Genomic DNA, 15,412 nt, shown 5'->3' on the forward strand with positions numbered 1-15,412 from the left:
ACGATGAGACAAGAATATCGCAATTATAGGCTATAAACCAGTAAATTAAAAAATAGTTTTAAAATTTTTATTACAATGAAAAACTTACAATCGAAACATGCATTCAATACACTTCAAATTTACATCTCAAACATTTAACTTCAAACATACATCCTCAAACATTTACTTCAAAAATACATTCTCAAACATTCAACACACTTCAAACATACATTCAACAAAAATACACTTCAAAAAACAAACATACACTTTAATTCTTGCAACAAATATACACTTCAAATACAAACCCACTACATTCTCTCCAAGCCTGCAACAAACACACTTCAAATACAAACCCTTTACACTCTTTATATTTTTTTCTAGCCTGCAACAAAGACACTTCAATTGCAAACCCCTTACACTCCCTACATCCTCTCCAATCATATAACAAACATATATATACACTTCTAATATTCACATAAATCAAAATTTAAATGTAGCAATTGTAGCAAATAGTTTAAAAATCAAAACATATACGCTTCTCATATAACCAAAGAGTTTAGAATTTTTGGATCTAAGATTGAGGGTTATGTTTGTGTACATCCATGAAGGCATGCATCTCCGCTCTAAGCTTCCTAATTTCTTTTTTCTATCACTACATTTCCTTCTGGTTGCTTCTCTCTCTTGCTTTATTTCTTGTCTAGTTGCTTCTCACTCTCGCTCTACATCCTCTCTTAATTGTGGGAGCTTTGTTTGCATTGCCTCCAGCAGAAAAGATAGTTGTGAAATTCAAGCATCATTGGAGTTAGATGGTTTGATTAGAGCGAAAAAATGCACCTATTTCTCTCACATATTTGTATCGTTTCTCGAGGACCTTGGCAGAGATGTCTTACTGCATCATCAACAAATTTTCTTGTGAAGAAGATGTTGAATTTTGATTCTCCACAGATTTTAGCTTCATCTATACATCGTTAATAATTTGTTATCAGTAACTAATGATAATGTACAAAATAAAATGAATGAATGTAGCACTACAAAGTGTGACTTATTTACAAAGGTATCTTCTACTTCACTATAGATGAATATCGTACAATTTGAATGAGTGTGTGTTTCTTTAGCACTTGTCGTCAGTTCCTGCCCGTCTATTTTTTCTACAGACAACAAATTAAAAATCTATTAGATCAAATATATTTAACACTATATTATATGAAAAAAAATAAACTTAGAGAATAAAAAACTTACCCTCGTAAGATACCTTTAGAGGTATAAAGACAATCCACTGGTATGTTGGATCATCTGTTTTAGACTAATCACTAAATTTTTCTCTGACGCTAATTGTTAACCAAAGGAAGGTTAATTAGTAGACAAAAATCTAAACATTTGAATATTTATTTACTTATAAATATATATCTAATATTTACCGTCTAATAGTCTCCAGTGAAAAGCATGCAAATCCCTTTTCACACTTCAGATTTGACTCCCTTAGGAAGATGTTGTTCTGCTATGTCATGGTTTTGAAACTTCTGGTAATGCTTGTAGAAACATTCTCGCACTCTTGAGTATGATAGTTGAAGTTGATTCTCCATGCACCACTGATGTTTATGTATGTCTTTATCTAAATCAAATTCTTCCTACACCAAATTATCAAAATATAGTTAATAACATTTTTTTATGGATTAATTTTCTTATCAAAATATAGTTAGACAATATACTTACATAAATTGTCTCGTGTAATGTCATCTTTTACATAAATTATCTCGTGCAACATCATCTTCTTATCGTCTGAGACCTTCTTCCATGAGTTGTGAGTGAGTATGACCTGCTCCCTGACGATGCATGAAAGTCTCCTAGAGAGTACAAATGAGCTCTCACCCACGACTCAATGTGTCTCAGTCTTGATAGTTAGTGAAGTCTTTCGTTGCTTGATTTGCTTCTGGTGGGCTACACATTTGTTCTTCTCACGTTTGCGTTGAGAAGATTGTGCAAATGCTAATTTGTTGTAAGAAACAAATATTAATATTAATGACAATAATAAAAATTTAATTATATTAAAGAAATACCGAATTAATATTTACCTGAGGTCGTTGTGGACGGCTCTGGAGTTGCAATGGCCTGTAATGTGTGTGAGGTCTTCTCTTCCTCCCTTGAAGTATCGCCCACGTGTGATCTTAAGTCGATTTCGTCTAGGTATTCACTTTGAGTGACGGGTGGTGAACTGATCCATGGAGAGGAAAAACACTCACCTCCTCATTGTGAATGATATATCGATATTTGTTAATTTTATGCAAAGAATATTAGATCGAACTACATTGTACAAAATTGAATAATACACAAATATTACTTATTATAAAAGAATAACATTAAATCAAATGAATGGCAACAACAAGGTCATGAAGTTAAGATAGCACACAAATATGAAATATAAACAAGGGTCATATACATTTTTGAACTCGTTTTTAAGAGAAAAAAAGAACACAAAGGCACTTACATTACACTTCCTTTGTGATCCTAAATGTTTTGTCAACTCTTCAATAGGTAGATGTTCAATTGCACTTAAATCAATTTCTAGGTTTAGTCATGAGTCTTCCAACTAATTAAAACTTTCTGGCAACATCTGTAATGTAAGAATTTAAAAATACAAAACAATAAAGAATTTAAATTTTTGGTCATCTTGATTGTGGCAAAATAGATTCAGAATGTCTTGACTGTGATGATTTGCTTTGATTTAAAAAGACCACAAACAAAAGTAATTACATATGTGTTTCTCACTCAAAATAGAAAGAGAGAAAGTAACAACGCAAACAAAAGATCAAAATTGGAAAAAGAATAAGAACATGTACACCTATTGATTATATATTGGTAATATATGTTCATCCATCCTAATTAGGACAAATTCTTTCTCTACTTCTGGAATGTAATCCTGTTTATACTACCAAATATTTCATTTAATACACTTCAAAAGTGTTTAAACAATTCTTAGGACTTAGTGTAAGGTTATACATCTAACTTTGGACACTAACATAGTGGCACTATTTACAATACCCAATGAACCATGATAAAGTTTAAAATTGATTAAGATAGAGTCGTCGGTTGTCATATAACATGATGCTCATAAATTTATCAACCAATTTAAACAAAACTTGCGAAAATCTATAAATGAATTGAGCAAGGAGCTACCCTTTGTCAAAAGTTTAAGCTGCACTTTATGTGGATGCTCTCTTGATATAGTGGTTATACAGCTAACAGTAGATGTGGCCCTCGTTAAGGTTCCAAATTTTTTCTTCCAGAAAATGAGCCAACTTCAAGTAACCCAAGTCCTTGCAGTAGTTCCATCTTACTACACTCATATTACCCAATGAGGAATTTCTTTGTTGTTTTCGTGATCCACCTTTGCCAAACGAATGTTTGTCAGCTATAAGCATTGTATTTTCTGCACATCCCATACAAGAGACTTGACCTTAGTCTATTAAGCAATCGACTCAGCCAAAACCAGAGTCAAAGGAACTGAACTCTATCAAGCATAGCACTTCTAACATGGACAACTTCCAATCATGCAGGTGGATTTAGTTTGAGAAATCATGACGAATATTCTTGTTTCCACACTGAGCAATCAATGAGCTCCAGTACATGCCTTCTCCTTCGAATCACTGGCATCACTTGAGCCGCAGAATGGCATGGAGTCGTATACGTTAGCTGCGAGATGTTTCTTGGCAGTATCATCCACCATACACTCTACATGGCGCCCTGACTCATGAAATGCTCATGCAAATGACCCCAAAAAGATTGATGTAAGACCATCATCGCGATAATATTGTAATGTAAACTAAGACAATTCATATTCTCCTTTTGATATCCAATCATTAACATAGAAAAGATCCATGCTGAAAGCAAAAAAGTCCACAATCTTGGTAACTTTGTTTGTAGAAAGAAAAAAAGAGAAATTATGCTATAAATAAGGTTATGCAATCAACAAACAACAAAATACACAGATTATACAGATTTGCAAAGAATAAAAATTATTGTACCCATAAAGCATCTATGAATTACAAGAAAATTGTACCTTGAATTTGCACATTGATCAAGCGAAACCTGATGAGGAAACAATAAAAAGAAGATATGATCAGAACATCAACTAAGGATTTCCACAACTACAATCCTACCAAAGAAAGAAAGAAAAGTTAGTCAATTGAAGAAACCCATCAAATGTCGCCAAAAGAAAGGAAATTTCCAAGTTTGACTATTGTATTTTTCAGGCAATGGATAAAAAAGGAACTACATAACAGAAGAGAGAGACCCCAATAGATGGGCTCATTAGAGGAAAGGTAAAAATCTCACTTTTACTAGATGATCCCAACAGAGAGGAGGTGGCGGTCCCGCAGCATCACCCGGGAAGAGAGAGAGAGAGGATCGATCCTTAATCTGGCAACGGCCAGGCAGTGTCACCCGAGAAAGGAGGAGGGAGGAAGCGGTCCTACGACATCACCCGAGCAAGGAGGAGGCGGTCCAACGACGTCACTTGAGCAGAGAGAAATGATCGATCCTCGGTGAGGCGCCAGTCAGGCGGTGTCACGCGAGTAGGGAGGAGGGATGGGGGTGGTCCAACGGCATCACCCGATGAGGGAGGAAGGAGGAGGCGGTCCAACATAGAGAGAGAGATAGAGAGCCAGAGTGAAAGAAAAAAATGTATAAAGGGCCGGTCGGGCCAATTATAGACTCTAGGCCGGTGACATACATGTCATTGTTATAGAGTAAAATCGATAATGGCAACACTAACTTGTCATCATTATAGATAAACCTTATAACGACGGCATTGGTATGTCGTCGTTATTACTCTATAACAGGGAGATTCAATGGACGTTAAATATTGTTGTAAAAGTGTTTTAGCGACAATATTTAATGGCCACACATGTCGCCTTTAAAAATATCTTTAACAGCGATATACAAAGTAGTCGTTACAGAGTAAAACCCTATAACAATGACATTTATATATCACCATGATTGATTGTTAATGATGAGATTATATAGTCGTTAAATATTACTGCTAAAGTGTTTTAATGATAATATTTAACGAGCAGATAATGTTGCCATTAAAGACATATTTGTAATGGTGACATGTGTGCATGGGAAAGGCATTCATGGCATGGTCCATCTCACCATTATTGATGAAGCAATAACGACTAGATTTATAACCGTAGTAGAGTAATAACGGTGCAATATTTATGTCACGGCTATTACCTAGCAAGTAGTGGGGACAAAAATCATGTTGTTATTGCTTGTTCAATAGCGACGACTTTTGTTGTTGCCATTAAAGAGTCGCAAGTATTGACCCTCATCCTTGTAGTATTATATGTGATTTTTCTTAATAGTTGTAACTTTGTCGAATCATATATATAGTCATTTTTGTTTGATGGTTTTTTCTTCTTATTTGTATATGCAAAGAACTTCTCTGTAGAGTCCTTGTGGTGATTCCTGCATTTCGAGCAAGTTGCGGTATCATCCTTGTGATCAAGTTCCCCATATATAAGTTCGAAAGATGAGTTTCATATAATATATACATGGGTATCCCTATGCATATTTTTGTTTAATTAACAACCTATTGAGAAGTGTGGATAAATGTTGAGGATGATGATGATGTACAATTGATGTTAACCAATAATGATATTTACTTAGAAGTATCCAAAGTTAATGAAGGAGCAGTTAAACAAAACGTAGTTGATCAATGAAATGATGTGAATCTCGTAGAGAATATGCATGTATCTCAGGCATTATCTATTGAGTTGAGTTCTTTGTCGATTATACAATTGTCCCAAACAGTGAACGATATTTATGTTGTATATGATTGATGGATTACTGCAAAGGATATGAAGTCACGTGTCCCAAACAGTGGAAAAAGAAGTGCTAATGAAAGACTTAATAATTGTGAATAATTTTAATGGCTATTAACACACTCAAATGATCAAAAAATTACTTTAGGCAAAAGTTTAATGATCTCCAACACTGCCCGAGTTTTTTGAAAGATCATATGATCAAGAATAACTATAAAGCAAAATTCTTAAAGAGCTGCAATAATAGAGTCATTGTCGTATGCACGAGAAAGAACACTTATGTGATGATTGATTGTCACTTGAAGATCCATTGCATAAATATACATAAAGTAAATTTTTTTTTAAGTGAAGAGGTATAATTGCAAGCATATATATGGTAGATCACTGAGCAACTTTGTAGTGGAGAAAGTGCCTACAATGTGAATTTCAAGTGTTATTCACAAACACATGCACGATAACCCGAATATAACTCTAAGAGAAATTATGAATGATATCAGTCGTGAAGAAGGTGTGGAGGTTACTTACAAATAAGTTCTGCATTATATGGTTCATTCAAACAATCATTCAAGATGCTTCCCACCTATTTGGATCATTTGATTAATACTATTCAAGGATCATTAGGGTATATTAAGGTCAATAAAAAAATCGATTTAAATACAAGTTCTTATCCTTTCAACCGAGCAATGTTGGGTTTTTCAAATGATGCTTTCTAGTTCTTTTAGTGGATAACACATTCCTAAAAGGAAGATACACATGTATATTGTTGTTGGCTCATTGTATTGATCCTTGTGGTGAGATATTTTTGGTAGCATTTGTAATTATTGATAAAAAAATTCAAATATTCATGAACATGATTTTTAGAGGTATTAAATCACAAATTCATACACTTCGATGAGTTTAAAGAGAGAGCATTCAGGCTTAAAGTATGATGTCTCCCATATATGGCGCATATGTCATATTGGATTTTGCATGAAGCATTTGACAGAGAACTTTTCAAAGAAATTTCATTCGCCACTCAATGCATTTTAATGGAGTGCAACTCGAGCAGCCACAAAACAATAATGCAATTATTTTCTTGACAAAGTCAAGAAACAAAGCATATACACATACAATTATATTACCACTGACGTGGATTCGAAAAATTGGGTTAACTGTCACTTTTCAGCAAAAAGATATGGTTGCTTAACATCTAATATAGTGAAGAACTTCAATTCTTGGTTTCTCATCATAGGTGACAATCCCCTAATTCCACTTATTGAAAAACTTTGTCTCATGCTGATAAAACTGCTTGAGAAAAGAAAGACCGCGGGACAACATATGACAAACATTGTAGTGGCGAAAGTAAAAGAAAAATTAAAGGAACTGGAGAAAAATACACAATAAATACATGTGCAAGTAGTATATTGCCTTCAAGAACGGTACAAAGCCTCTGACTGATCTCACAATTATAGTGTTGATCTTCATAGGCGCTTGTACTCTTGTAAAGAGTGATAGGTTAGCAGGATTTCTTGTGAACATGCGATCACATGCATGAAAATCTACTAAAGGATTACTGCGACAAGTTCTTCAAAGTTGAATCGTATCGAGTTGCATATAATCAATATTCATTTTTTTTGTGGCAGATAATGTCTCACACATCACTCTTCCTACTTTTATAACTGTCTATCCACAAAAAGTGGTTCGTAAAGCAAGGCAACTTAAGGTTAATAGACAAAGAATAGAATATAAGGATATGCCATACAACTGAAGTGTATGGAGTGAGGTTGGCCATAACAGGCGGCACTACGAATAATAGTATGTATATATATATATATATATATATATATATATATATATATATATATATATATATATATATTGTTATTTAATGAATTGCTTCTTTATATGTATATCCAGTGTTGTTTAATAAATTACTTCTTTGTGTGTATACCCAGTGTTGTTTAATGAATTGATTTTTTATGTGTATATGCATTTTTTTAATAAATTGCTTCTTTATATGTATATCTAGGTAGCTTAAGATGTATCGACATACACATTCTTTAAAAAAAAGAGATTCAAAGGGCCCCAAGTTTCGAAGAACAAGAAATAACCGGTCGTACATGAGGTATAAGCAATATCTTGAATCATGTATCTATATTCAATATTAATCGTATACAATTTATTTTATTGTTAATAACAGGTTAATGAGAAAGGAAAAGCTATAGAAGTGAACACCCTAGAGCCGAAAGAGTATGAGTATGGCAAATAAACTCTCTTGGCAAGTGATGTAAGTATTATTTTTGCATGTTAATTTGTTTATTTTTTGTTACGTTTGAACATAATTTTGCTTATTTTTTTGTTATCATACTAGATTTACTATATAGCATTTAGCAAAATTCATAAAAAGACTCTAAGTGGCTCACAATGAGGACGGAGAAACAGACAACTTGATGAAGACCCTTTACCATACCCCATATTTTTCTGTGAGTTATAAAAGCAATGTTTATATTGGTATTATCAATTAAATAAAAACTAACTGGTAAACCTTGTCTGTTTGCAACAAATGGGCCAACTAAAGAGCACCAAGGTGGGGTAGCTGCAACTTGCCATATCATTTTCTTGATGTTGACAAGGTATGTTTTTACACAATTTTGCATTTTTACAAATAAATTTCTATGTGCATAATTTGGTTACACTAGATTTATGCTGCAACTCTTCATTCTTTTCAATTAGGGCAACGAGCATTGAGTTTTTTGGGAAATAAACATGAAGAAAAATGACACAAAGTTATACAATTTCATACTGAACACATATTTAGCAGATAAAAACCTCGAACAAATAGTATGATAACATAACTTACTCAATAATGTACTCACTTTTTTGTGTATATTTGTTATCTCCTTTTTTGTGTATGTTTGTTATCTCATTTTCGTATGTGTTGTAAGTTTAGTTTTTTACCACAATTTGGGTTCAACTATTATAAATATTGGATGACGCAGAGGATAGGGGGTATTCCTCAATAAGAGAATAAGTAATTAGTTTGTATTTATTTGTTAACTCATTTCATATGTGTACATATTTTTTACTTAGTATTTTCTCGTTTTATAGGTATGATTGTGGTATATTTGTCATACAATATATACAGAAACTGAAGATTGAACTTCAAGTAGGTATGTGTTTATATGTCAGTTGTTCACTAGTTAGATTTGGGTCGGGTCATGCCGGAACCGACCCGTTTAGCCAATGAGCCTGGCCATGGGCTGCTCTTCAAAGTTGAGCCCATTAAGAACTGGGCCAAAACTTGGAAAAGAATCGAGAGATCGCCGGGTGGGGCCACACTTAAAGCCCGCCGAGCAGAGCTCTAAACGATCCCAGGCTGGGCCGGGCCGGGCCGGGCCGATGCCCACCCTTAAGCCCCACTACCTATTCCCACCTCTTTTACCCTAATTTTTTGGTAACTACCTGAACGTTGAGTCTGGCCAAATAGATTCTCTCAACAAAAAAATCTATTGCAAAGTGGTGACTAAGTAACAATGTCTAATTACAGCCCTTACTAGCCGTCACCACGTACTAGTTATTTTTAGTGAAACCAGTACTTGAGAAGATGCGCTTGATGGAAATCCATCACCTTGTGGGTCTCACCTAGAACAATGAAGGTCAGTAGGCAAAGAGTGAAGCAGAGTCATTCGTTCATCATAGAGCTTATAGTTCAGAAAGAACTGGTTCTGAATGGACGCATCCGGATGAAGAAAAATATGACTCAAGATTTAGATGCACTCATCTAAAGTGTGTTTGTCATCTCTCCCTCCCAAAGCCACAAGGTGTTGGTACATGGATTCTACCTATAGAGATCGGAAGCAGATCAGGTCATGCTGAACATGAGCATTCTTGCTCATGCCGACATCGTGGCCGTCAACAAAACCACGTGGCATTCATCCAAAATGCAAATCGGATGGCCACGATGTCGGCAACTACGAAAACGCTCATGTTCAGCATGACCTGATCTGCTTCCATAGAGATCAGTTGACTGCTGACCTTGAAGTCACACAAACGGGCAGCTTGTGCGAGGTGGAACTCAGTCAAATGAGCCTGGTGGTGTTTCTTATTTTTACCCCCTAGTCTTCTCTCCGCCGTTGTTAGTGCCCAACATGTATCCGACAGGATGAGTGTCATGGTAAGTTCGCCGCAAACATTTGATTGATCCAATATCGGAGCCCATAGACATATAAGGTCAGCCCTTGGCTCAGCTTGTTTGGGTGCAGTCTCAGACTATGGGCTCTGATCTTGGGTCATCCGAGAAACCAGCCCAATGTCCAACCTTGCATAGTTACATGCCTAACCCAAACTTAAATCGCTATGCACAGGCTGTCAGTGCAGCATGATTAAGATAGGATCTCAATTAAAGTAGATTGGATTAATTAGATGATGCTGATTATTTGGCAAATTGATGAATCATGAAAATTGAAATGAAAGGAAAAGAAATAAAGAATACTGATTCACGGGTTCTTGGTTCTCGGTTCATTTTATGAAGAAGACATAATATGATTTAAGAGCCTTTAAAATTCATATATACTAGCATAGTGCACAAAAGCGAGACACTCTTGGCATTAAAAGTGGTTAAGATAGTGACAAATCTCACCATTATTAGCCATATTAGGTATTGTGATATTTTGTTTCTAACATGCTGCAATTTTATCTAATATTTACGTTTGCATTGGTTATATATCAAGTAATAGTTTTCATATGCTTTATATTGTCTATTTTGTTTTTTTTTTATTTTTAATATAAAAGAATTTATTTCAGAAGATATTTTGCCAATAAAGGCAATAAGCAATTAATGAGGTAAAATGTATTAGTCTAAGATATTCTTCTACAATATATATGCTATGGCCTTCACCCTATATAGAAATGATTATTAACCTTCTTTTTTTTTAATCTCATTGACAACATATATTTCTACTCAAAATAACACTCCCTTTTATCTCATTAATTTGTTTGCTACTCTAACCCAAATGGATTGAATAAGGGCGAGACCATGCAAATATGAATTTGAGTATGTAATTCAACAATAGATCCAAATCCAAATCATATTCGATGATATATTGTTAATTTAGATTTGAAATATATGTGATAACACTGAATGCGGTTAGAAAAGAATAAAAACATGTTTTTATGTGTAAAAATTTCGATCCCAGCAGATTTGATTGGAGTCTAGCTTATAACCCATCTAAAATACTGATTGGAATCTTATCCAAAACAAAAAATAATTGAATTTTGTAAGTATAAATTCAATTCAAATTCACGTTGGGATCTTATTTTATGATTTTAAGGATCCAAATTTGTAAATAATGTTTCAGAAATGAATCCGATATCAAACCATATTGGATCTATTCTCAGTACTAACTTCTATACTGGGGCAAGGACATAATTTCTTTACACCCTTGGATCTAGGGGTGGCAAAATCTGACACGACCCGCCAACCCGCTTCTTAGCCGGGTTCGGGTTTGGCTTAAACGGGTTAGTGTCGTAAACGGGTCGACCCACCTAACCCGTTTATTAAACGGGTCGGGTTCGTGTTAGGGGTATGCCAACCTGCCAACCCGGCTGACCCGTTTAATAAATGGGTTAGGCGGATGGGTCAACCCGTTTACCCAAACCCGACCCGCCAACCTGTTTACCCAACCCTGACCCGCCCGCCAACCTGTTTACCCATTTACTCGAACCCGACCTGCCAACCCGTTTACCCGAACTCGACCCGCCAACCCGCCCGCTAACCTGCCAACCCGTTTGCCCGACCCGACCCGTTTATTAAACGGGTTAACCATGTCGTGTCGGGTTACCCGTTTAATAAATGGGCCGGGTCCATGTTTGCCACAGCCGACCCATTTAATAAACGGGTCGGGTTCGTGTTGAGGTATGCTGACCCGCCAACCCGACCCTATTGCCACCCCTACTTGGATCACACTTGCAATGGAACAAGTTTTCCTTTTTAGTTGAGTGAATATGAACGGTTTTCTGTTCCGCATGTATATAACCCACTTTTTACAACAAGAAAAAGTTAGAAACCTTAAATTTTGGTGCCACCTGTTAAGAGACAAGAACTTCCAAATAATGTTAATCAACACCTTAGATGTTAAGCAATTTCAACACTGCTGACGAACTCGTGCACGGTCAGAGTTATTTAGCCAAGTGTGACAATAATCACCAACGAAGGAAGGGGCTCCGCTTGTCTGGCAGGAGTTAGTGCAGGTCACCTTGTGTTTGGAACGTTGCAAGTTCGAATCCATTCCAATGGTATGGTTGTATAACTGGTAGGGGTCTGCCTAACCTCAGCTTTCTGTGTCAAAAAAAGTGTAACAATAATCAACTGCAATGTATTTTTACGTAAGTAAAAAACTTAAAGTAGAATAAGAGGATTGAATCCAAATTTGACACAGGGCAAAGAACTTATTCATGATTAAAGCCAGTCAAAAAAATCGAGAGGGTGGTGTATGTTGGCCCTCGATGATTCACTGAATCCCACGTCTGTGTTCGGGGGGTCGAATGAGCACCACGTATTCATGCACATGGGGCTCGTACGCCCGTGCACCACGTATTCATGCACATGGGGCTCGTACGCCCGTGTATATTGACATAACTTTGCATCGGACTCTGGTGCTGTTGCAAAGACTTAATCACCCTTACTTGCTTTTCTTGCCCTGAAATGACGGTTCGAGGAAATGACAAAAATATCCTTCATTCAAAAGTTGTGAAACGATCGTTCAAGAAAAAGACAGAAAAGGACAAAAAAGTCCTCCATCCAGAAATTCGAGAAAATGACAAAAATATCCTCCATTCAAGGGTTCTGAAACTCTGGTTCGAGAAACGGACAAAAAAGTCCTCCATCCAGAAAGTTTGATGTTAACTATTTAAAGTGGAGACGTTCCCTATTCATTAAACTCCTGCGCCATCTGCTGTAACAGTAGCTCCCATTATCAACCCAAACTTTGTCTTCGTCTCCAGTCGAGTTTTCCGCCTTGTTTTTTATCCTGTTTTACAACACATTGTCGTCTTCTCGTGCCTGCCTTGTGTTACAAAACATTCATGTGTCTTCTCTTCATTTTTGCTGTCATTAGGCATCATGAAAGAAAGCAATGATGCACAAACATTCCAACCAGTGCCATTAAGGCAGCGTGAATAGCTTTTCATCTCATCATGCTATCGATGAAGAAGGCATGTCGTCTGGTGTGCCATTAAGGCATTGTTTGGTTATTGCAGGTAGATCATGTTCTTACGATGGTTGGAAACTTATCGATATTTGTAAGACGCTGGGACGTGTTGACAATAATGCTTGTTTATAAATGCTAGGAAGGGCCTATACCCCATCAGGTATCCTACATTAACTCATTATATGCATTGTATCGATTTGTTTGCTATTATGCTCAATTTCTTTCTTATCAATTTGTAATTTATTGTGCGATATATTTATCGACCTTTTAGATAGTATGGTTTTGTATTATCGAGTTGTAAGTTATTATGCTGAACTGCCGTATCGATTTTCAATATCTTACAAATTGATATACATATCGATTTGTAAGATATTATATGTTATGTAATATGTATTTCTAAGATATTTATACACAGACTTTGAAAACGTGTGCGTGCAAAAACACATCGTTACTTGCATGTGGGGGGGGGGGGGGGGGGCGATTTTTACAGGCATGTCGTTGCTCTCTTAGCGACTTCTATTGGACTCAATTTTGAGCCTAGTGGATGTAATGAGAGTGTTATCGTCAACACACATGTACGACATGTGTATTACAATTGGCATGGTAAGCGACAACTCGATGCTCAGTATAAGCAAACATCAAACCGCACTTGCTTTGATACTGTCATTCATTAAATCGTTGCTTTGACTTGCTTAACCTTATCGGTATCCGTTGTTATATGCATCCTGATTGAATCGTAGTAAACGTATACGTCTGCTAACGCAAATTGATATATTGCTTACAAAACATTCCATTATCTTTTCTTCTTTTTCGTTGCTGGTAGGCATTATGGAAGAAAGCAATGATTCACAAATATTCCAACCAGTGCCATTAAGGCGGCGTGAGTAGCTTTCCATCTCATCATGCTATCGAGAAAGAAGGCATGTCGTGTTGTGTGCCATTAAGGCATTGTTTGTTTATTGCAGGTAGATCTTGTTCTTTCGATGGTTGAAAACTTATCGATATTTGTAAGACGCTGGGACTTGTTGACAAGAATGCTTGTTTACAAATGCTAGGAAGGGCCTCTACCCCATCAGGTATCCTACATTAACTCATTATATGCATTGTATCTCAAACCCCTGTATTAGTAACATACTTTCGTTTTTGTGAGATACATTTTTGTTAGTTAATATCGATTTGTTTGCTATTTTGCTGCAAACACAGATTAATATATTGCTTAAAACATTATTGAGTTTATCATCAAGTTGTAATAAAGATGATGTAGCTCAATCAATCGAAAGATCTGGAGAATTGAATATCTATACTATTGACGCAACCGAAGAATTAAACATCTGCACTAATGATGCACATGAAAAAAAGGGTGCAGTCATTAGACCCACTCTTGACTTGAATGTTCCATTAAAAGAAATGCAATTCAATAATGAGGTAGACTACCATGACAGTAGACATAATAAAAGTGTAGGCACCGGGAATGTACATGAAAGTACACTTGACTTGAATGTTACAGTAGAAGAAATGCAAGTCAATAATGAGGCAGATTTTGATGTCAGTACACACAATAAAAGCGTAGGAACTGGGAATGTACATGGAATTACACTTGACCCTGTTCCTGTAAAAGGAATGCAGTTTAATAATGAGGAAGCTGCATATAAATTTTACAATGATTATGCCTTAATAGTTGGCTTCAGTGTGAGAAGGTTTTCCTGGTCAAAAAATACACAGGGTGTCGTTGTTAGAAAGACATATGTTTGTTCCAAACAAGGTTGGAAGAAATCAATGAGAAATCCAACAAGGAGCATGTTAGAATCAAGATGTGGATGTCAAACGAGAATGGTTTTGAGAAAACATCCGAATAGGAAATTTGTCGTGCTTACTTTAATCAGTGATCATAATCATGAGTTATCTGCATCATTTATGACTCCTATGCTAAGGTCACATCGTAAAGTAACTGTAGCGCATGCTGCAATGACTGAAATAGCCGATAACGCTGGCATTACACCAAGGAAGACATACAATTTGTTTACCCGCATAAATGGTGATCGCGAAAATATGTCATTCACACCTTTGGATCTAAGAAACCACTTGAGAAGGAAGATGACAGAAAACATGAACGGAGAAATATGTTCTTTGGTTCATTACTTAAAGAATAAATCAAGCAATGAACATGGTTTCTTTAGTGCAATGCAAGTGGACGAAGATGGATATGCTGTGAATATGTTTTGGGCAGATTCAAAGTCAAGAGTAGATTATGAATGCTTCAATGATGTGCTTGTGTTTGATACTACAGTAAAGATTAATACTGAACAATGGCCATTTGCGCAGTTTGTCGGAGTGAACCATCACGCACAGAGTTGTATATTAGGCGAGACATTTTTGTATGACCAGACCAAGGAAAGCTTTGAGTGGTTGTTCAAAGTATTTACA

Source organism: Nuphar pumila, chromosome 4, assembly GCF_984573655.1.
Source record: "Nuphar pumila chromosome 4, dmNupPumi1.hap1.1, whole genome shotgun sequence".
Lineage (NCBI taxonomy): Eukaryota > Viridiplantae > Streptophyta > Magnoliopsida > Nymphaeales > Nymphaeaceae > Nuphar > Nuphar pumila.